The sequence below is a fragment of the Suncus etruscus genome, chromosome 10 (assembly GCF_024139225.1).
Source record: "Suncus etruscus isolate mSunEtr1 chromosome 10, mSunEtr1.pri.cur, whole genome shotgun sequence".
Taxonomy (NCBI): domain Eukaryota; kingdom Metazoa; phylum Chordata; class Mammalia; order Eulipotyphla; family Soricidae; genus Suncus; species Suncus etruscus.
In genome coordinates this window covers 31,752,046-31,775,771 of record NC_064857.1, presented here as the reverse complement: position 1 = coordinate 31,775,771, position 23,726 = coordinate 31,752,046, and the positions used below count along the sequence as shown (strand labels likewise).

The 23,726-nt window shown below is 34.2% G+C and overlaps 1 pseudogene; it reads left to right on the top strand.

Moving 5' to 3' along the window:
• Positions 1-16,273: 16,273 nt before the first annotated feature.
• Positions 16,274-17,431, top strand: LOC126020119 (beclin 1-associated autophagy-related key regulator-like; annotated as a pseudogene).
• Positions 17,432-23,726: the final 6,295 nt, after the last annotated feature.

The following is a 23,726-nucleotide window of genomic DNA, read 5'->3' as shown; positions in this document are numbered from 1 at the left end:
CCCCATATAGCTGCACAAAACCTCAATCTTTATACCATCAGCCCAGTAATATCACAGGATATCTGAAGGGAAAGTTACACTGTAGTAAACCCACAATGTCCCTAAACAATAACATAGAAAGCTCAATTAGCAACAATCACAGACCAGTAAGTCCTTAAGACTGATTTTAGTAAAACTATGGAAACATAAAAATCATTCCACATTTACCTGTGTTGATCTGTTTTGATGATTCCAGTTGCCTTTGTATCATAAAAAGTAATATGAAGTAATTTTTGTCTGCAAGGAGGCAAACTATGGTAGCATGTAGAAAATTGAGGATAATGGAAAAGGGAGATTATACTGGTGGTAGGACTGGTGTTTGAATAATTAACTATTAATATATAAAACAAATATTTATGAGCAATTTGGTAAATTATGGTATTATGAGAAATTTGGTAAATCATGGTAGTATGAGCTATTTGGTAAATAATGGTGTTATAATAAAAATTAGAAAAACATTGAGAAGAGAAAAAATCATTGGCAAAGAGTGGGAGGGGATCCTGGGAACATTGGTGGGGGAAAGTTGACATGTAAAGTGGTATTGGTAAAGAACAGTGGGTGTCTCAAATTCAACTATAACTGTAGATTACATTGCTTTAATATTTTTTATTTTGAAAAGATCCAGTTATTAATTTTCTTTTTGCACATAAAACCAGTAATTAAATGTACTTTCTAAAAGAAGTCATAAAATTTGCTTATACATTGATGGACATGGAGAGTATTATGTTGAGTGAAATGAGTCAGAGGGAGAGAGATAGATATAGAATAATCTGTCTCACTTATGGGATAAAAGAAAATAAAAGATAACATGGTGATAATATTTAGAGACAATAGAGATTATGGTAGAAAGACCAGTCCATGGTAGGAAGCTTGACACAAAGAGGTAGGGTAGATAAGGGATCACTTTTACAATGTAGCTGGAACAAATCACTCTGGAAAAGAACTGGATGCTAAAAAGAGATAGAGTGATATGTATGTATGTATGGTAACTTTATTAACAATAGTGAAAACCATAGTGTCTAAAAAATAACAAAAGGACAGAGAGAGAGAGAGAGAGAGAGAGAGAGAGAGAGAAAGGGAGGGACGGAGAGGCAGTGGGAGAGAGAGAGAGAGAAGTAAAATGTCTGCCCCAGAGGTCAACAGGGGAGAAATTGGAAGGGAAATAGGATATTGACAGTGGAAAATGTGCACTGGTAAAGGGTAGTGTATATTGTATAACTAAAACTCAATCATGAACAATTTTGCAATCACAATATTTAAATAAAGTAATAAGAAATGTACTTTCTAACTCTTAAGTGACCCATCTCTAAATATAAAATTTATATTTAATATGTGAACAAAACTGCATTTTAAAAACATTTATTATACTTATCACTAAATGCCATTTAATATTGAAGATTTCAGAATAACTATAATTGCTGAATTTTGTTTCCAATTTTATTATTTCTTATTTAAGCAAATATGCTGCCATATTTCTGAGATACAAATATGAAAAATGCAGTCTTTCATAGAGTGAGCAGAATGGAAAAAAATTCATAACTGTAATAAGTACAATAATGCTAAGAATGAGGTATACATAGTGCAAAAGAGGAGAGCCTGAGCCTACCTCATCAATGGAATCACGTAGATTCATTGAAATTCTAAATGCATTCACTATATAGTTAAACTTACTTATTTTCTGCAATTCACACAGATATGGACAAATTACAAGGATGAGATGGGATAATATTCTGAAATTCTTACAACAGCAAATACCAGAAAATGTAGATTCCTAATTCTAATACCATAGTACTCCAGTATTCTGTTTAAGTCTATGATGCCATAAATAAATCACCTGAGTTTGACCTGAAAATAGTTTTGTAAAACTTAACCTCATTTACAAAAATCAAGATAATTTTTTTCTGTTACAATATTGTATGATTATATTCAGCCATCTGGCACATTGAGTTACAGTCAATCATAACATTTGTGGGAATGTCCAATCCATAGCAAATCTACCCATGCAGAACACTAGATACTAGGATTACAAGGTACTATACAAATGAACAATGTTAATAGTAGAACTGAGAAAAATTAAATGGTATATTTTAATTCTCTATTTCAAATTTCAATTATCTATATATCATAGAAAGTACTAAGTTAGAAAATGTGTGGCCATTGATGCTCAATGATTTTAAACTCATCTAAATCAGTTTACATTTTAAGCATAAGAGAGATGTAAAATGAGCTGGCAAAGTAAATATTATATTAGAAAATATTGGTTATACGTATCACATTATTCAGATAGTTGAATGTACCTTAAGTTAGATAAATCAAATTCTCTCAAGTTTCTAAGCACTCGTAGAAAATTATATAGTACATTAAGTCTCTCATATGATTTAGTGAGTTATTTAGTCCTGTGTATTAATGAAAGCATATCATAAAACTAACTTCATACTGAATACTTGTATCCTCTCACACTTTAGTAGATGCTACTATTTTGACAGTAAATTGTGATTTTTTAGAACCCAATTCTTAAAAATTTTAGTCTATTTCTATAATTCAACTTGCAATGTTCTGTGAAAATATGCTCTGTATAACTGTCTGCAAAAATTTGTAATCTTCATGTATGTAATCAAGGTGTTCAAATAAAAAAAATTTGTAATCTTCAACCTAAGTCCTCATTCCTTTTTGGAAATGACCGCACATACTAAATCAGTGTTCTTAACTAGTCTTCATTGTATGTACTATAATTAGTATACAATAAATTAGACATATTTAGAATGTACAGTTTCATAACTTTTAACATAGACACCTTAAAAATCAACATGAGCAAAATAATGTTTATATCCAGAAATCCCATAGGTTTCCTGAGCTTCTTTTTAATCTTTCTCTCCTATTCACTTCATTCCCAGGCTAGTTTCATGTGATTGTAGATTATATTTTCAAATGGCACTCATATTCTAGACATAATTTTATGTTTGATGTCTTATATTCTGCATAAGTATAAATTTTAATTATGCTATTCTCTGTGTCTGGAAATCATTTCTTTTTGCTGAAGACAGCATAAAATTTTTGTAAATAATTGACAATTCATTTTTTGTAAATAAACACAATTCATCTGTTACCTACTGATGGGTATTTAGACTTTTATATTTTTCACTACTATAAATATAGCTGCAATACATATTCATGTACAATTCTTTGTATAGACATATGCTTTCATTATCTTGCATAACTACCTAAGAATGGAATGTCTAGATCATATGGTGTATGTATATTTATATATTTAAGAAACTGTCAAACTGCCTTCCAAAGTTGTATCACTTTAGATGGTTACCAACTTCTTTTATTTTATTTCTTATTTTTTGTTTTTTTGAACCACACCCATTTGATGCTCAGGGGTTACTCCTGGCTAAATGCTCAGAAATTGCCCCTGGCTTGGGGGAACCATATGGGGCGCAGGGGGATCGAACCGAGGTTCTTGCTTGGCTAGCACTTGCAAGGCAGACACCTTACCTGTAGCACTTTCTCGCTGGCCCCAACCAACTTCTTTTTGACTAGTCTTAGAATACTTAGATATTTTTTATTCTTTTATTTTTATTTTTAGGTATATGATCACCTATTTGGTAATACATGATTATTCCTTTTATTTTTAACCTTTCTTGTGCCTACATAGTGAAAGATTTCCTGTAGACTACATGCATTTGGATATTCTCCTATCCATCTAATAATCTCTGTCTTTTGGTTCTGTTTCTTAAACAATATACATTTAATATGATTACTAATATTTTGTATTAAAGTATAACAAATTCTATAGGTTTCTGATCACATTTGTCCTTTATTTGCTTTTTATCTTTTTTTGCATTATTTTGGATTAAATTGAAATTTTCTATTCTTTTACTTCATTCCCTTTGTGAACTTACTAAATATTATTCAATGAGTATATATGCATATGAGGGATCCCATTGTCATTGATGGACAATGGCAGAAACTTTGGTGGTGGGTGTGGTGTTGGAAAGATGTTGGAAAGATGACAGCAATAAGCTGTCATTAGTGGTATCATAAATAATCATACTTCAAGAAAATGAAATAGTAAAAAATAAAAAATAACATTTAGAAATACTTAGAGGACTAAAATTACCATTTCCATACAAAACTTTCATTTTAAACATCGAATATAAATCATCATGCATGTAAAAAAAAAAGAAAATAGTATATCCAATAAAGGGAATGCCCAATCATTACAAACATAGAATTTCATATGTGTATTTATGTTCTTAGAGTTATTTGGCTAGAGTTTCAAATAATTAATTTCTGAAACTGTTATAAAACTTGTGCTACAATTTTATTCTTTTGCTTTCATTAACCATTTTCCGTTCACAAATTTTGAGAAATAAGGTTTAAATTGAGTCTCCTATTAACCTTTTATTTTTTCTTTTTTATTGAGAATGATGTGAATTACAAGTCATTCACAGTTATATTTAAGGTACATAGTGAGAGTAAATTAGGGCAATTCCCACTACCAGTGTTGACCTCCCTCCATCACTCTTCTCAGCATGCATCCCATACCTTAGCACCTTGACTGCTAGTGTTAACAGGTCCCTTTTGTATATAGCTTGTTATGGTTTGGGTCTCTTGAATCTATTGTCATTAACTTTGGTTTGCATAGTTAGGTCAGATCATTTTTTATTTCCACTCAATGCTCATGAGACTACTATGTCCCAAGTACCATCCACTTTTTTTTCTCAATTGGTAGGAAGACAGAAATATGAGACAGAACAAGATGATTTATGTTCTATGGTTCTGATTTAAAAAAAAAAAAGCAGGCAGGATTTCCTCTCTAGAAGCTATAAATATGGATTAAAAAAAAAGAAATAGGGGGGGGCTGGTATGGTGAGTTTTTTTGTTTGTTTTCTTGTTTTTAACATAGGCACATTAAATATTGGGGAAATTAGAATGGAAATTTTCTTAGCCTAAGAGATACAGGATGTTTCCACCATTGAAGCATACTGTCATGAGCCCGACACTACAGGCTTTACAATTGTTCATTGTTGAACCTCAAAGTTTTTCTTTTTTCTTTTTTTTAAAATTTGTATTGTGGTAAAAGTGAATTACAAATCTTTCACAGTAATATTTAAGGCACATAGTGATTATGAATGAGGGGCATTCCCACCACCAGTGTTGTCCTCCCTTCATCCCTGTTCCCAGCATACATCCCACATCTCCCTCCTTTACCCCCCGTAATGCTAGTGGAACTAGTGGAACTGTTCCCCACTTGTACAGCTTGTTGTAGGTTGGGTATCGATTCTGTAGTCATTAACTTTGGATTTGGTATTCAAGTCTGATCATTTTTTATTTCCACCAAATGAACATATGACTGTCTGGTCTAGGTACCATGGGGAAAGGGGAGAAAGGCAAACAAAAAAGAGAAAAACTAGGAGGAGGTAGTCTAGGTGTTATAAATATTCATTTAGAAGAAGGAAGGGAAAAAAGAAGAAAAAGGTAACAAAACAAAACAAGAACAAACAACAAAAAACAAACACAAAAACAAAACAGACCAGCAACTTCTTAGAAAAGGGTTGTGTTTCTTTTTTTTTTTTTTTTTGCGAAGCCACAGTAAATATTGAGGAAATTAGAATGGGAATTCTCTTGGCCTAAGAGATACAGGGTTTCTTCACCCTTGAAGCGTACTGCCATGGGAACAACTACAGGTTCCATACTCACTCATTTACAACACCCCAAGGTCTTTTTTCTTGCCGGGAAACTTTCCACTCAGATGTGGGTGATGACATCCTGCCTCTGTAGCTGGAGCTCTTGTTATTTGCATAGGTCATAGGGTGAAGGCTAGGAGACAGTTTTTCTTTATGGTTCTAGGAGAACCCCAAAGTCTTTTTTTATGGTACCAGGAAATGTTCTGTTCAGTTGTGGTTGTCAAAGTCAGGCCTCTGTAATTGGAGATCCTAGGACAAAACCTAGGATAAAGTCTTTTTTATTCCACAAGTTTAGTCACGGTTTTTGTAGTTAGTCTTCCGTAATTAGTGATCTTGGTTTTTGCACATATCAATGAATGGAGTGTCTTCTGATATCATCTCACCATTAGGTGATGAGGTAGGGCAACCTGCCCTTTGATCAAGTTGTTGCTGTTTCCTGTAGACCAGATGCTGTATGAACCTACCCTGGTCAAGTTGGTACAAGAGAAGTAGTAGGGACTCCCCTGGGGGAGTTTACTTCCTGGTGTAGCTTTAGGAAACTGTGCCAGTTCTAAGGTTAGGATCTGGGGTTTGGGGTTGTATGGTCAATGTTCAATCACATGAAGGTTAAGTTGAGTCCTATGACATATGTTTAGAATTGAAGGTACCCCTGTATTATAAAATTTATGGGTTCTTTTCCTTAGTAGTTAGGAACTTGTTTGTATACATAAGATTTCCCCATTTTAGTGTGCCTATGCAAAAAGGAATCATGCCGTATTATCAACCATTTCTGCTGCTCCTTGCTTCTGTGTATAAATCCCAAGTTGAAGGTACATCCACAATTTTGTTGTGAAATTTTATTGATTTTTGATTCTGGTTTTGTATGCTCTATAAAAGCATTTACTTCACTTTGATTATGTGATCTAATTTTAGTGGTAGAGTTATCTTTATACACATACCACTTTCCACCCCTGTAAACTCACTTCTATTGAACAACTCTCCAGTTTCATTGCCTTTGATTATTTGTTATCTCTTAACTATGTTTCATTACATACCACACATGAGAGATTATTCTATAGCTGGCCCTCATTTTCCAATCAACCTCACTCACGATTGATACACTTTAGTTCCATCTCCAGATATGTTATTTCAGTTTATAAATAGCTTTGAACTCTTTTCTGAATTATGGATATGTCTCTTCTAAACAATCTGATACTTTAATACTTGATTTTGTAGACAAGAAAGCAGGGGGTTGGAGAAATAGCACAGTGGTAGGGCATCAACCCAGGAGATGGTTGTTTGATTTGGGGCATCCAATATGGTCCTCCAAGCTTGCTAGGGGTGATTTCTGAACATGAGCTAGGAGTAACCCCTGAGAGCCACCGGGTGTAACCAAAAACCAAAAAAAGGAAAGGAAGAAACCAGAATATAGATTATGTGCTCCCTATAAATTTCCAAGAAAAAGGTTAAGGCTGAGGCCTTGTACACAGTCAAATCTGTTCAGTCTCTAAACCAAGTAGCCCTACAAGGAGTGCCAGGAGTGATTTCTCAGCACAGAGGAAGCTCTGAAAAACATAAAGTGTGACCCAACCTACACACACACACACACACACACAAACTCAGACATGCACACATAAAAATATTTCCATGATATTAATCTACCATGTTTATATGATCCTTAGAATATACTTTCCCTTTATCGGTAATATACTTCCAGAGAGCATATCTAATCCAGCTCTTATTTCTCCTTAATCATCATGGAAAAGCAGAGAAATTACAACAGTTTGACAATGAATGAAAATAGAGGGATGTCATTGATCATATTGACCCAAATTTATTCCATTAATAATAAAGCCTAGAATATTATTCCATACTTTGTAAACAAGTAAGCATATTGTAAACATTTACTTTTCCATAATAAAAATTATTACATTAGAAAAATGTCTTGCGGGGCCGGGCGTTGGCGCTAAAGGTAAGGTGCCTGCCTTGCCTGCGCTAGCCTTGGACGGACCGCGGTTCGATCCCCCGGTGTCCCATATGGTCCCCCAAGCCAGGAGCAACTTCTGAGCACATAGCCAGGAGTAACCCCTGAGCGTTACCGGGTGTGGCCCAAAAACCAAAAACCAAAAAAAAAAAATGTCTTGCTGAAACAATATCACTGAATGTTTAGTCAGCTAAAGAGAATAAACTACTCATGCAGAGAATTTATTTTATATTAAGTTTTGAGTTATTTATAAGATCAAATAGTCTTAAAAACATTCATGTTGATCTTATGAAGGATTATCATGTTGCATTTAAAAGACTATATGCAGGTTCTATTTCTGAGTCACTTTACTCATTACTCTATTCTTAGTCTTCAAGTAATACCATTTATTCTTTGTAAGAAATCTAATTCCCTTCAAATTATAATGCAGATAACATTTCACTGCCACTCAGGGAGAATAAAGGGGTTAACTGGAAGTAACATAAAGACAATGATACAAGGTCTTGATCATATTGGTCAATGTGAGGTACAGGAATTCAAAATCATGAGCAGAGTCATATCAAAATTATAGATACTTAAAGTTCTTTGGATTCCTTGTAACTATGTACTTCTTTAACTTTTATAACATTGTCATTCAATCCTAACGTCATGATACTTTTACTGCCCCCTTTTCCACATGTAACTATTCTTTCAAAACTGTTTGCCACTCCTATGAATATACCCTAGGAACACAAAAATACAATACAAAAATCCCTTCCTTACACCTATATTTATTGCAGCACTATTTACCATAGCAAGACTCTGGGAACAACCAAGAGGCCTTCAACAGACGAATGGCTACAAAAACTGTGGTACATATAGACAATGGAATATTATGCAGCTGTCAGAAGAGATGAAGTCCTAAAATTTTCCTATACATGGATGTACATGGAATCTATTATGCTGAGTGAAATAAGTCAGAGAGAGAGAGAAAGATGCAGAATTGTCTCACTCATCTATGGGTTTTAAGAAAAATGAAAGACATTCTTGCAATAATAATTTTCAGAGACAAAAGAGAGGAGGGCTGGAAGTTACAGCTCACCTCATGAAGCTTGCCACAAACAGGGATGAGTTTAGTTAGAGAAATAACTATGTATTGAACTATCCTAATAATGAGAATGTACGAGGGAAATAGAAAGCCTGTCTAGAGTACAAGCGGGGGTTGGGTGGGGAGGAGGGAGATTTGGGTCATTCGTGATGGGAATGTTGCACTGGTGATGGGTGGTGTTCTTTACATGACTGAAACCCAAACACAATCATGTATGTAATCAAGGTGTTTAAATAAAATATATTAAAAAAACTGTTTGCCACATGATTTCCAGGCTCAACTCTTTTTTTTTCTTCCACATATTTCTTAGTATTTATATGCAACATGAGCATTTTCTACAATCTGTGCAAGGTTCTTGTCTACAGCATCCTCACTCATTTTCTAAACCTTCTTTAATCTTTAGTTCCTCAAATTCTCTGTCAATTCCTAGTGGAGTTGGTTGTATTTTCAGGTAAAATCATCCATGTCACATATGTGTGTGAATCCCATATAAGCTGAATATTAACATTCTAACCTAAATAATAAATATCCCTGTTAAGGAAAACTTTTAATATCTACTCATGTTTTGCAGAGGTGCACTTCTTAAATACACATTTCAACTTGAATGTATGAGTCACAATAAAAGTCAATGCAGACATAAAATATTATCAGGTATAGTAAATCAAATCACTTAGAAATGCATGTGATATAGGAAATAAAACTTTACACTCCTTTTTCCTTAGAAAGTAGGGAAAGTTCAATTATGTAGTCTATACCTAGTCTTAGTGAATGAACCAGATTTTTTTTTTTTTTTGGTATTTCGGGCCACATCCGTTTGATGCTCAGGGGTTACTCCTGACTAAGCGCTCAGAAATCGCCCCTGGTTTGGGGGGACCATATGGGAGGCCGGGGGATCGAACCGCGGTCCTTCCTTGGCTAGTGCTTGCAAGGCAGACACCTTACCTCTAGCCGGCCCCATGAACCAGATTTTTAACTTCAGTAAGAATTTACCTTTTATACTTCAACTTGAAGCATAAAGCCCAGTTCTGATGTTGAGCTGTTTGCTGCTAAAGCTTATCTGAATTACATCTTGCTGCTATGATTAATTTTATATGTCAATACAAATAGTCCATTGGGTACTTATATATTTGGGATAGACATTTTTTACAGTGTACTTGTGAGAGGGAGCCTAGATGTTGTTTCTCTTCATCAAAATAGATACTCTCCCAGGCTTACAAGTCTACCAAGACCTAAATCTTGTCTACCTCTTCAACTCTATAATGAATGTAATTTGAAAAACAATAATTACATAAACCCCCAAAGTCAGATAAGCTAGTTTAACAAAATGCCAACCTAAACTTTTAAATGGTCATGTCTTAGGGAACTTTGAGAATTCTGAGTATTTTGATTCTTGAGAATAGAGTATATAATATGACATTTTATTTCTTTCAATCCACCATTTAAAAACCTAATCTAAAGTTTTACTTTTAAAATGTATAAAACTACTATAAATTTATAAAAACTATTCTTCTTACTCATTGCACATTTGGTGTTTATACTCTGTAAGTAATAGAAAATAATAAAAATAAGTTCTAATACAGGAATTGCTATCCATCAATATTAAATAATTCTATTTAAAACAATTATGTACATGAGCACAAATGAAACAATGAAATGTTCAAAATATAGTAGCTTTCTTGTATAAAGTGGTCCTAAATGCTTATGTAGAAAGACCTATAAAATTATAGATAAAGAAGGAATCATAAAAATCACAGAGATAGCACAGAATTTCAAATGATTAAGGTGTTTGCCTTGTACAGGAATCAATATAGTCCTCTGAGCACTGCCAAGAGTTATCTCTAAGCACAGAGAAAAGAGGAAACCCTGAGAATGGCACAATGTGGCCCCAAAACTTTTTAAGTAAAATAAAATAAAAAGGAGAGAAAATGACAGATATGAAAAGAAAATGCCAAAGAAAAAGTCAGACAACACATTAATGTAGTTATTAAGTTAAACCTTAGTAGGGATAATATATATATATATATATATATATATATATATATATATATATATATATATATATATATATATTTAAAAACAGTGATGAAAAGACTTGAGTAATTTAGCAATGGTGAAGATGTAAGAACTTTATACATAAAAAGAATGGCACGAGTCCAACTCCATAGACTCACTCTTTTTTTTTTTGAAAGAGATGTAATCCAAGAAAGATGTAATCCAAGAGATGTAATCCAATGAAAACTCATTGGTACACTGGATATGCAGCTGAAAGCTGGATATCTCAGGAGGAGAGGGTGGGCCAATACTTCTACCATGCCAAAGACACATCTATTGTATCTATTATTACCAATAATAGCTATTTTGTCTATGGCCTTCCTTCATCACTCCTTACTGTTCTCTGCAGAGACAACACTCTGACCAAACTTCGGGTATGCTAGCATTTGGTCTTATGACAGTATGCATCATGGGTGGAAACACCCTGTATCTCTTAAGCCAAGAAAATTTCCTTTCTAATTTCCCAATGTTTACTGTGCCTATGTAAAAAAACAACAAAAAACAACAAAAAACAAACATATGCCTCTTTCTTCTTTCTTTTTCTTTCTTTCTTTCTTCTTTCTTTCTTTCTTTCTTTCTTTCTTTCTTTCTTTCTTTCTTTCTTTCTTTCTTTCTTTCTTTCTTTCTTCTTTCTTTCTTTCTTTCTTTCTTTCTTTCTTTCTTTCTTTCTTTCTTTCTTTCTTTCTTTCCTTCTTTCTTTCTTTCTCTCTTTTTCTTCCTTTCTTGTAATTTTGTATATTTTAGATAGGGAGGGGCTCCTGTCTCTTTCATAGAACCTTATAACTTGAATTTTTTTGTTCTGCCTCATATTTCTATATCTTCCTATAAATTAAGAAAAGTATATAAAAAAAAGTGTATAGGACCCAGGAGCCAAATGGTTTCAGGAGCATCGAGTTAATTAAAAAAAAAAATAAGGTTGAATCTAAATAGCCAACTTGAAGTCAGTGACAATAGAAAAAGAGACCCCCTAGATAAATGTACTTTGCCCTCAATGTTTAAGGAGTTAAATAAGTCTAATGTCTTTAGATTATATGGTGTGCTGCTAAGAAATAATATGTACTACAACTGGGGGTTTGAGGGACAAAGTAATTGTATTGTACATGGGTTCAGTTTTGTTTTTCTTAATGTTCTTTGGCTGAAAGTTCAAGGCTGGGATATCATCGATGGGACTACCGAGAATCCTGTTTATGGGTGATTGGGCTTCCACTGTAACTTTACCCTGTCCTCTTTCTTTGCATCTTTGTTGTCATAATTAAAATAAAAAATAAATAAATAAATAAAATAAATAAAAAAAATTTAAAAAGTCAAAAAAAAAAAAAAAAGAAAAAGAGACCCAAACTATAACAAACAACACAAAATGAATCTGTTACACTAGTAATCCAGGGACTAAGGGTATGAGATGCATGATGAGAACTAGGGCGAAGGGAGGTCAACACAGGTGGTGAGAATAGCCCTAATTCACTGTCACCATATGCCTGAAATACACCTGTGAAATGGTCTCAATAAATTTTAAAAAATAATAGCATGTTTAAAGTGAATATTGCAAATTATAAACGTATCTCTCTCTTTTGGTACTCTTTAGTGAAAAAATTAATATATATCATATATATCAGTGTAGAGGCACAGAATAAAAAACACAATTTTAATATGCTATGGTAAGTGCTAAAATGAAGGAATGTGCCTCTCTATAGAAATACCATCCAAATGACTTAGAACAGTTGAGAAAAGTGGAGCTGAAACACTAGTAAAACAGGGTGTGTGACCCAAAAGCAGCGAACACATTTCAATCCCAGCATTCCATATAGTCCCTGGGTCCTCCAAGAGTAGTTCTTGGACACAGAACCTGGAGTAACCCGCAGTGGGTGTGGCCAAAAATATGAGAAAAGAAAAGAATGACAGAAATGTTAATGGGGTCATAGCATTAATATAGTGGGAAGGGCTCTGGCCTTGCATGTGACAGGTCTTGGTTACATAATCACAAGACATTTAGTCAGTCCCCTGAGCCCACCAGAAGTGATCCTTGAACGCAGAGTCAGGAGTTAGCCCTGACCACTGCCAGAGCCAGGTGTGGCCCAAAGCAAATTAATTAAATAAATAAGTTAAAACAAGGGGATGCAAACACACACACACACACACACACAACACACACACACAGACACACAACTTCCTGGAGATAACTCAATAGAAATCATTTAAATGGAAAAAGAAAAAGAAGATATTTGGGAAAATAATTGGAAATAGATGTTCGTTGTTATTGCAGCAATGAGAGCTTTTTTATTGTTAAAAAAGGAGTATAGGAGGACATCCATGCTGTTTTATGATGCTATTTGTTTGGTGTTCTTATGTGTTTTTGTGTTATCTTTTGGGAAGCAAATTAATTATGCCATCATCGTACTGAAATCTCTAATGACGTACAATCACTAAAGATAAATCTGCTTCCTTCATAATCTTGTCATAACAATGAATACTCTTTTTGCCAAAAGTTGTTTGCTTCTATCTAAAACTAACCTTTCTTAGTATAATTTCTCTGAGCCTCAACCTACATCCCCACCTTCTAATTTTGCATATTACTCAGGAATGCTCCTTTAGCCTACAGAAAGATTATAATACAATATTATAAATTTTCTGCTACCTTCAATGTAACATCAGTATTTTCACCATAGCCCACAACTGAAATTTTATATATGCACTAATTTGCATCTATTTAATATCATTTTTCATCAAAATAATGTCCCTTGTTTGGTCACTTTTGATTTGAATCACTTAATTAAATGTAAATTATTTTAGTAACCTGTAAATACTTATAATAATAAATTCTAAAAACAATACAAAGAATTCCAAAGTAAGAAGACTAGAGGTAAACAAAAGATAGCAATAAAATATCCATATGTAAATGGTCATAAGGAAAATATCTTTTTACAATTTTTATTTTAGTATTCACATAGGAGTTATGAGCAGAATACAAATATAAGAACAATTTGTACAGAGAGTATTTAAAGTAATGAAAGTCAATGAAGTAAGCCTATGAGAAGATAAATAGGATGAATAAGAGCACTATTATATATGAAATGGAGAATTAATACCTAGGTGGAGTATTCAGAGAAAAAGAAAATTGGTGCTTAAAAAAATATCAAAAGGAGCAAGTCGATCTATGAAACTTAAGTGGGAATCAGAGTGAGGAATTAAAGGTAGGAGCCTTTAGGAACATCCAAGAGGGAAGTAAGTACTCTAATGATGCATATGGTCTTGGAATTATGTGCCCCTGAAATCATTATTAGGAGTATTATAATTCATAGTACGTCAATAGATATTTTTTTAAACATCAGAAAATCAAGTTAAGAAAACCTTCATTATTAACAGTATTTCAAATCACCATATCTCAATAAAGATCTATAGAGGAAAATTGAGTAAGATTAAAATTAAAATGAATGGAGGGGGCAGGAGAGATAGTACAGTGGTGGAGCATTTGCCTTTCATGCAACTGATCCAGGACAGTGTTTTGTATCCCGGCATCCCATATGGTCCCCCAAGCCTGCCAGGAGTGCTTTCTGAGCACAGAACCAGGAATAATCCCCTGAGCGTGGCCCAAAAACCAAAAGAAAAAAAATAAAATTAACTCTCTAAGAACTTTAAAATAGTATGAGTTAAGACACTAGTCTGGCATGTGGTTGTCCCTGGTTCTATCATAAGTAAACCATTATCTTCTGAACAACAGTAGGGGAACACTTTTGACAATCAGTAATTGCCACTGAACAACATCAACAGCATCATGGCACAAACCCACCGCCTACAAAAATTAGTAATAAACAAATAAAGAAAACTTTATAACAAGAAAAATACAGAAACACAAAATGATTTTATTTATAAATAGTAGAATATGATGACAGTATTTAGATTTAAAGTTCTCTTTATATTCTGGTTTTATTGAGATATATGATATTATCCTATATTGTATATGCTTATTGGCCAGAGCAAAAGTATAGTGGGTAGGATATTTGCCTTGCATGTGGCTGACCTAGGTTCAATCTTCTGTACCCCAAGTCAGCTAGGAGTAAATCCTAAGTACAGAGTCAGGAATAAAGTATGAAAACTACTGGGTATACTTTCCAAAAAAAAATAGGTGAATAAACAAAAACAGTGTACATAAAACATCTTTATATAGATTTTTATACTAATTTTTATTAAGTAATGTAAATGTTGACATGACTATATATTTTAAAGTACAATTTAAAGTATATATCATAATGATGTTCTTATGAAATTTTACAATTCTAAGGATCAATAATTATCACCTGAAAGAGAGGCACTTTCACAGAACTAGAGGAAAAAACAGATTGCACTAACTCAAGAACTCAATCATTTAACTATTCTCACTAAATTTTTTTCTAGCACCATCTGTTGGTAGTGACACAATAGAAAACAAACTAGGAATATTTCCTATCTTTGTGAAGTTTTAATACACTAAAATCAGGGGATAAATTTGGCTTTGCTGAAACAAAAATGGTTTATTTCCCTTAATTCTTAGTTTCCTAAACCAAGATATTCCCAATATTCACATTACCTACTTAAACTTATTACCATTATTTATTAAATCTGATGGCATGACTGATGACTGGCATCTATGTGGTAGCGAAAGCCCGCCATAAGTGATTCATGAGTGAGATCCAGAAGTAACCCCTGAGCACTGCAACCTGTGGCCCAACAATCAAAAACAATTTTTAATCAGATATTTATAATTCTGTGTGACTTATATTCTGTTCACAAACTATTTATAGGGGTTGGAGAGATATTACAACCCTGCATGTACCCAACCTGAATTTAATCCCAGGAGTTATCCAAGCACAGCTGGGATCACTACCAAAAAATGGAACCTTCTTACACTTTTCAATGAAAAATGATATATTTTAAATAAGAGTAAAAATATCATTAAATATATTTATGAAATTTAAATGTCAAATTTAAATTTCTTATGTATACATAAAATATATATCATACATTTGAATGATTTTTTATGTGTTCCTTGAGTTCCTCCAAGGAATCTTGTTTTGTTTTCTGTTCTTAATTTTGTTTATTTAATAAAAATAAATACATTGCCTTGCAACTGCCAACCAGGATTGAATCCACAGCAACCTATATGGTCTCCAGAGTGAGCAAGTAATCTCTGAGCAATGCCAAGAGGATCCAAAGTCTAAAGAAATAAAAGCTCTGGGGCCCGAGAGACAGCATGGAGGTAAGGCGTTTGCCTTTCATGCAGGAGGTCATCGGTTTGAATCCCAGCGTCCCATATGGTCCCCCGTGTCTGCCAGGAGCAATTTCTGAGCCTGGAGCCAGGAATAACCCCTGAGCACTGCCGGGTGTGACCCAAAAACCACAAAAAAAAAAAAAAAAAAGAAAGAAAGAAAGAAAGAAAAGAAAAGAAATAAAAGCTCATAGATCATCATGGCATCTCCCAGTGGAAAGGGAGCACAGACACTGGAGTCTCCTGGCTGATGGACCCAGCCTCTTTGTTCTCTTGATTTTGTGGACTCTTGTGGATGACTAGGAGGGCTGTATGAAGTCGTTGAGTGGTGTCCTTTGTGTAAAGCTACCCGCCGCCTGATTTCGTCTACTTCGACTGTCTCAACCATGTGAGGTTTATAGACAAGAAAGATAGGCTACATCAGCTTAAGAGAAAACACGACTTTCATAAAGAAGATATTAAAAGCTATGGAAAAGTGGATAACAGATCAGTGGAGATGAAAAATAATACTGAAACAATATATAAAGAAAATGAAGAAAAATTCTGAAGGCCTCCTCAAAGCTAAGGAAAAGAATCAGAAGCTTCAGACCCCAAAACAAAGGCAACAGGAGCAAAAGGAGAAGATCCAGAGTCACATTCGCCAGCTTGGTGAACTAGTAGAAATGAAAACAATTGACTTGTGGACTCATTATGAGTTTCTGGCCAGTCTCTGAAGGTCTCATCTATTAGAGCTCACCTCCGTCATTTATCCAATTAAGGAAGTCCAGACCAGTGTGAGAGATGCTGCTGAAGTGTCTTCGAAGAGTGACAGTGCCATGTCCTCGAGCACTGTGAGCCAGTTTGAGGAAGCCAGCAGGACCACAAACCTCTAGGGAAGATGAGTCTATGATGATCACAATGGAGTAACCAAGCATCTGTATCAGGAGACTGTGGATCAGCCTGCTCAACAAAAGACTACTCTGCCTCTTACATTGGATGGAAGAGAAGAAAACCATCCAGAGGCCTGAAATGGAGCACAAAAACCCTACCTGTCCCATCAGCAAGGCTTTGTGTTATGTGACTCAGCTCATCAATATATTATCTCACATACTTGACCTAAATATCCCCCCAGAAGTTGTGCAACAGTGAATTCTGTGGGGAAAATCTCAGCAGACAGAAATTTGCTATAGCAGTGAAGAAACTGAATGCCAATAACCTTTACCTTTGCTTTTCTCAGCATGTAAGTTTAGATCAGTTACAACCACTACACATCCTCAAGAATCTTAATGTACCTGGTCAGTCCTAATTCTGTGTACTTGGGCACTTTGGCCATTGCTTCTGTCACCTCCTGGTTTAAAGCCTATACAGGACACCACTAGCAAGCAGGCACCAGGAAAGCTCTTCCACTAGGCTCTAGTGAACATTATTTAGCCTTACTTAGGTGTGTAGTTGAAATAGTGCCTGGAACAAAAAAGGATGAACATTGCTATTCAAGTAAGGGAGAGATGGTTTTCTGCCATGTGGCCCTGGTGGCTGGCATGCTCATCCTGGGAACCCAGAATCCTGGGTCCTCTGCACAAGCCCTACAGGGAGAGAGAGATTCAGCCACAGCCAGTTCTGTTGAGGCAGAAGTACTTGACCACAGGCTACAGGGCCATAGGCTGATATGAAACAAGACTGTATCAGCATGTTCCCTTGAAAGACTGAATCACTACATGGTTCTCACTACAGCAGGTGGACTTGAAAGATAAAACCATGTCATGTTTCTTTTTGCCCTGTTCTTTTCTCTTCTACAGAGAACCAGCAAGTGATTTGCAATACTTGATTTCTTTATTATTTTGTCACTTTTGGTTTTAAATTCATTAATTTTGTGTTTGGCTTCGAAGGGGTTGTCTTTTTTTGTTTGTTTGTTTCTAGCTCTCGAGGAGCTAGGAGTCATTTAAAAACTGTTCTATTTGTGCTGCTTGTGAGAGATTTCTGTTTTTCTTTCTTTCTAGCACCAAAGAAACTACAGACTCCCCATTCCCACCCTTCACCCCACATCTATAAATAGAAAGATCCTAACTGCAATAATACCCTAGATAGCTTTAAATTAAAAATAAAAGTTCAGTTGGAGCAATAGTACAAGATGCAAGATACTTACTTGTCTTGTATGCTGTTTGGATTATGGTCCTGATTTGAGCTCCTTAAGGTTCCCCAATCAGAGCACACAGTATTGGAAATAGCCCCTAAACACTACTGAATATGGCATAAACAATTAATTCATGAAATAAAAAATCTAGAGTACCTTCCAATAACTATTTTAGTGATAGAGACAGATAGCAGGCTAAGATTATCACAAACACTTCACATTGAATGTTCTCTAAATATTTCTAAGGAATAATGCCTGAATTTTATGAAGAATCACAAATAGCTTGTGGAAGTTCAAATATATTATGTGCACTTTCAGACAACTACATGTGCACTTCAAGTATAAGGCAGATTACAATGTAGCCTATGTCACAAGGGCTCTCACTGGCCAAGACTGGACCTAGATGGATACTCCAAACTAATCCAGGATCCAGTTCTGCCCAGATAATAGCTACACTGGGAAAGCATTAGACTAGCTAGTTCTAGAGATCAGACACAGTTCTGGAAGTATTGAGGAGTCAACCAAATAGACTGACCACAATGAAAATATGTGCCAGCTACTAACAATGACAAAAATGTCATTTTTACAAAATTACCCTGTGTCTTCTTCATAAAATCGAACTGACAGAACAAGGAGAAGCTCACTGTACCTTCTAATATAACTCGTTACTCTTCAAGCCATAGATTCTCTCTTTAGGTTACTAAATCAAGATGTTCTTGAGCCATCTAAGACATAACTATATATTTCCATCTATTTTCACTATACATATTATGTATTATATTATATATTAATTGCATATTATATTATATACATTCACATTACATAATTGATTATATCATTGTTTAATAACTTGAGGTATGTCCATTTTAATCACTATAAAGCAAGAATTAAAACTATAATGGATTTAACAAAATGCATAGAAAATAATATTTTCTCAATAAAATGTAACTGCTTCAAAAACCACATCTAAAGGCCATAGTGGTGGTGCAAGCAGTAAGGTGTCAGCCTTGCCCACTCTAGCCTATCCCCTGGCATCCAATATGTTCTTCCAAGCCAGGAGCGATTTCTGAGAGTATAACCAGGAGTAAACCCTGAGATTTCTTTAATAGAGAAGGCATGTTTCAACTGTTTGAATTAAGCACCTTTATTTGCAATATATAAAGTTTGCAATTATAAAGTTTCATGAAGCAAATATTTCAACTCCATACTCTTATATGAATTTTATTCTGTAACACCAAGAAGTCAAGAATAATATCTTAAAAAAGGAAATATATTTAATATGTATTGTTTGACTTTTCATTTAGAGTAAACTTTTTACAGATATAAAAATCCTATTTATGTATCATGAACCAAAAATGCATCTATTATTATCTTATATATAGCACTAAATACATTATATAATTTTATAACTTAGTTTATAATTAGCTTAGGATTGGTTAATGCATCAATCACTTAAAAACACATACAAAACTAAAGTGTTTAAAATTCATGAAATTTAAAATAATCTCATACCTCTATTACCTTGTTTGACTATATTTGATTAAGGTATTCAATTTGTTTATTACAAGTATAGCTTATTTTTCAGCAAATGAAATTGGGTTGTTCACTCAAAAAATCAGCAACAACTTCTCTATATTTTCATCTCCTGTAGATAGCACATCATCAAATTTTATTGATTTTTTGGAGGTCCACACCCGGTGATACTCATGGTTTACTGCTGGCTATGCACTCAAAAATCACTCCTGGCTTGGGGACCAGAGGGGACACAGGGGATTAATTTGTGGTCCATCCTGGGTCAGCTTTGTGCAAAGCAAATGCACTACAGCTGTGCCATCGCTCCGGTCCCAAATTTTGTTAATTTTATTTTTTTTTCCAAAAAATACATATAGCAAATTTATCCACTGTTCTCCACTTCTTTACTGCCCCCATTCTCATCCTATCTACCACGGTATCTTATATTGCATGCTAATATTTAGGATACATACTCTAAACAAGTTCCCAAGTTCTATTTCTGCACTTATAATCTCCATACAATAGCTGAGGAACCCTTTGAGTATTATAAACTTCTTCTCTTTAAAATACTTCAGTGACATCTTAAAAATTTAAAATAAAATCCAAAAAGACCTCTATAATCTCTTCCTTGTTTCCCAAAGCAGTGTTATATCTTACATTCCTCTTATTCATTCACTACACACCAGACATATGTTATTGTTTCTCAAAAAAACAATTAAAATTTAAGCTTATTCCTATATTTAGTTTTTGTACTTTTTCTTCTCTCTACCTGTTTTTTTCTCTATAAGTAGCTCCTCAGGAAGAATGCTTCCTAATTCAGATTAGAACTCACTTCTGCTGAGCCTTGTCTCAACTACTGAATAATATTTTCTAAAATTTCCAGGACTGTCACTTTTTTGTTATACTATTTAATAATAATATTCCATGTTGCTTATTAATTTTATTACTATTTGTACTGTCACATATAATTCTACATTTGCAATAAAATGAAAGATATGAGGGTAGAATTTAGAAATTTTATCTCCTTACAAACTGATTATTTCTTTTTTTATTAATTTTTATTTTGATCATAGTGCTTACATATCTTTCACATTAGTATTTTAGATACATAATAACATTGAATCAGGGGAATACCCACCACCAAATTGTCCTCCCCCCTCCCCTGTTCCCTTTCTGCAACCAATATCCCCCACCATCATCCCCCAAGCTGCTAGAGTAGGTGGTCCCCTCTTAGTCTAGCTTACTATCAGTGATCATACATCTGTTTGGTCCTGGTGCCCTCCCTTGTTTCTCCCTCTATTTGAGAGGCTAACCTAGATAAATCGAATTATGTGGTTTTGTTTGAGGGAAAGAAATGCAATAGAATGGGGTAAATATTAAGCAAAAATAAATTAAAAATAAATAAATAAATAAATTTAAAAAATATACTGAAAATGGGTGGAGTCCTTCTAGTGACTATCAGCCTCAGACAAACTGATTATTTCTTTTTTTTTCTTTGAAAAAAAAAATGATTTATAAACCATTAGCAAGACATTATCATCAATTACAACATTCAGGTTTTATCTTTTTATTTTTTCCCACCCCACCCTAATCGTGATAGTTTTTTTTAATATAAATTTTTATTTTGATCATAGTGGCTTACATATTGTCGACAATAATATTTTAGGTACATATTTACATAAAATCAGGGGGGATTCCCATCGCCAAATTGTCCTCCCTACACCTCCGTTTCTGTCCTACCTCCCTTTTCCTTTTCCCTCACCCCAGGGCGGCTAGAATATGTGGTCCCCTCTGTATCTAACCCACTACTTAGTAGTCTTGCACCTGTTTGGTCTTGATGCCTCCCTTATTTCCCCCTCTAACTGGAGTCAGGACTAGCTAGTTCAAGTTGCGTGGTTTTGTTTGAAGGAGAGAAAAGTAATTAACTGGGATAAGAGTCTAATACCCCGAAATTGGGCGGAGTCCTTCTAAAGGCTCTCATCATCAATTTGGGAGATGGAGAAAAAGAAGGTGAAACACTCCACTAGTACCAAAGGAAGTGTAAAATATCCAGTAAGGGCTCCAGCTATATCGATAAGCACCACACAGAGCAGACAAAACAAACAAACAAACAAATAGAAAAAAACAAAAACAAAAACAGACAAACAAAAATCACGCCATGGTCTTGAATTGAGAAACATGGCATAGCACATAACGAAAGAGAAGAAAGGAAGAGAAAAAAAAAAGTATAATTGGGGACTACACTTTCAATAATCACACCCAAACAGAGAAATCGACCAAAATAGATTGGTAAATCAAAACTAATAATAACAATAATAAATGAAGGTAATATATATATATATTTATATAAAAATAACCAAGGTTTTGTGCTTTTTGTATTTTTGTTTTTTCCCTCCTGCCCTGGCACAGTAAATATTGGGGGCATTCGAAAAAGAATTCACTTGGCCTAAGAAATATGGGGTTTCTCCGTCCTTGGAGCATACTGTCATGGGATCAACTCTAGACTTTGTTCAGGATCCTTTACTTTCCCGTTGGTGTTTTTTTTTTTTTTTCCTTTTTTTTTGGTGTGTGGAAGACTTCTGCTCTGTGTTTAGAGGTCTCAGTATCTGCACAGATCCTGAGGTGGGACTTATGATGAAGTCAGTCTTTGTGGTTCTACAGGTTCTGTTACCTCAGTGTCATTTTAGTCCATCTTCTGTGGTTGGTGATCTTGGTCTTTGCACTGAACCTAGGGTGGCACCTAGGATAGCGTCTTTCTTTGTGCTTCCAAAAGCCCCATTCCGTTACTATTGTCTCTGCCGGACCTTTGGGACTGGCAAACTGATTATTTCTTAAAGATTCTGAAAATATGGGGCTGGAGAGACAACACAGTGGCAGGGCATTTGCCTTGCACACAGCTGATCCAGGACGAATGGTAGTTCAAATCCCAGCATCCCATATGTTCCCCGAGCCTGCCAGGAGTGATTTCTGAGTGCAGAGCCAGGAGTGAACCCTTAGCACTGCTGGGTGTGTTACAAAAAAATAAAATAAAATAAAAAAGATTCTGAAAATATATGTAAGTACCTAATATAGATTTCTTCAATAGAGAAGGCATATTTCAATTGTTTGATTTAAGTACCTTTATTTTCAATACTGTTAATTATAAAGTTTCATGAAGCAAATATTTAAACTCCATACCCTCATATGATTTTTATTCTGTAACACCAAGAAGTCAAAAATAATATTTTTAAAAAGGAAATATTTAATTTTTATTTTAATTAAATATTTAATTTAATATTTACTGTTTGACTTTCCACTTAGAATAAACTCTTTACAGATATAAAAATCCCATTTTATGTATCAAGAATTTTAAATAGTACCCTAGAAAGCACCAGCTGAATATAATTGCAATAATTATTAGAACATCTATAATGTATTAAAACATTTAAAATGAATACAGGGTCTCATTTATCATCATAGATGTTAAATTCACAAATTGATACATTAAAAATAATAATTTAAATATAAGGTTTAAAATAATACTGTCAGGACATAATACTTTTTGAGAATGCTTTGAAAATATAAAAGCTTTCACTGTTATTTTTCAAAGAGTAGTTTTTGTTGCTTTTATCCCATTATATATTCTAAGTAGCCATGAATTTTTAAATACTCCAAAGAGGTTTCCATATCTAAACTATCCCATGATCAAGAAAATTGAGCTTAGGAATCCTACACAAAGAAAATCCAATTGAGGTAATGTATCTGAATTCAGTACCTAAATTAAAAGTTTGAGACTCATTTTTCCCAGAAGTAATTTCTTCTCTCATCAGGGAATATATAAGCTATAAATAAGATTATGTAGCTCAAAAGCTAATTATTTAAAACACCTAATTGGAAGTAATAGCTAAGGAGATGGTTGCATTAGTGACTTAATGTTAGTGGTCACATTGGAATCCTACATCTATACAAACTTGGTTTATTTCCTCTTTTATTGATAGCATTGTTGGAGAAGTAAATTATTCTGGGATAACTGCCACAGCTAATCCATGTTG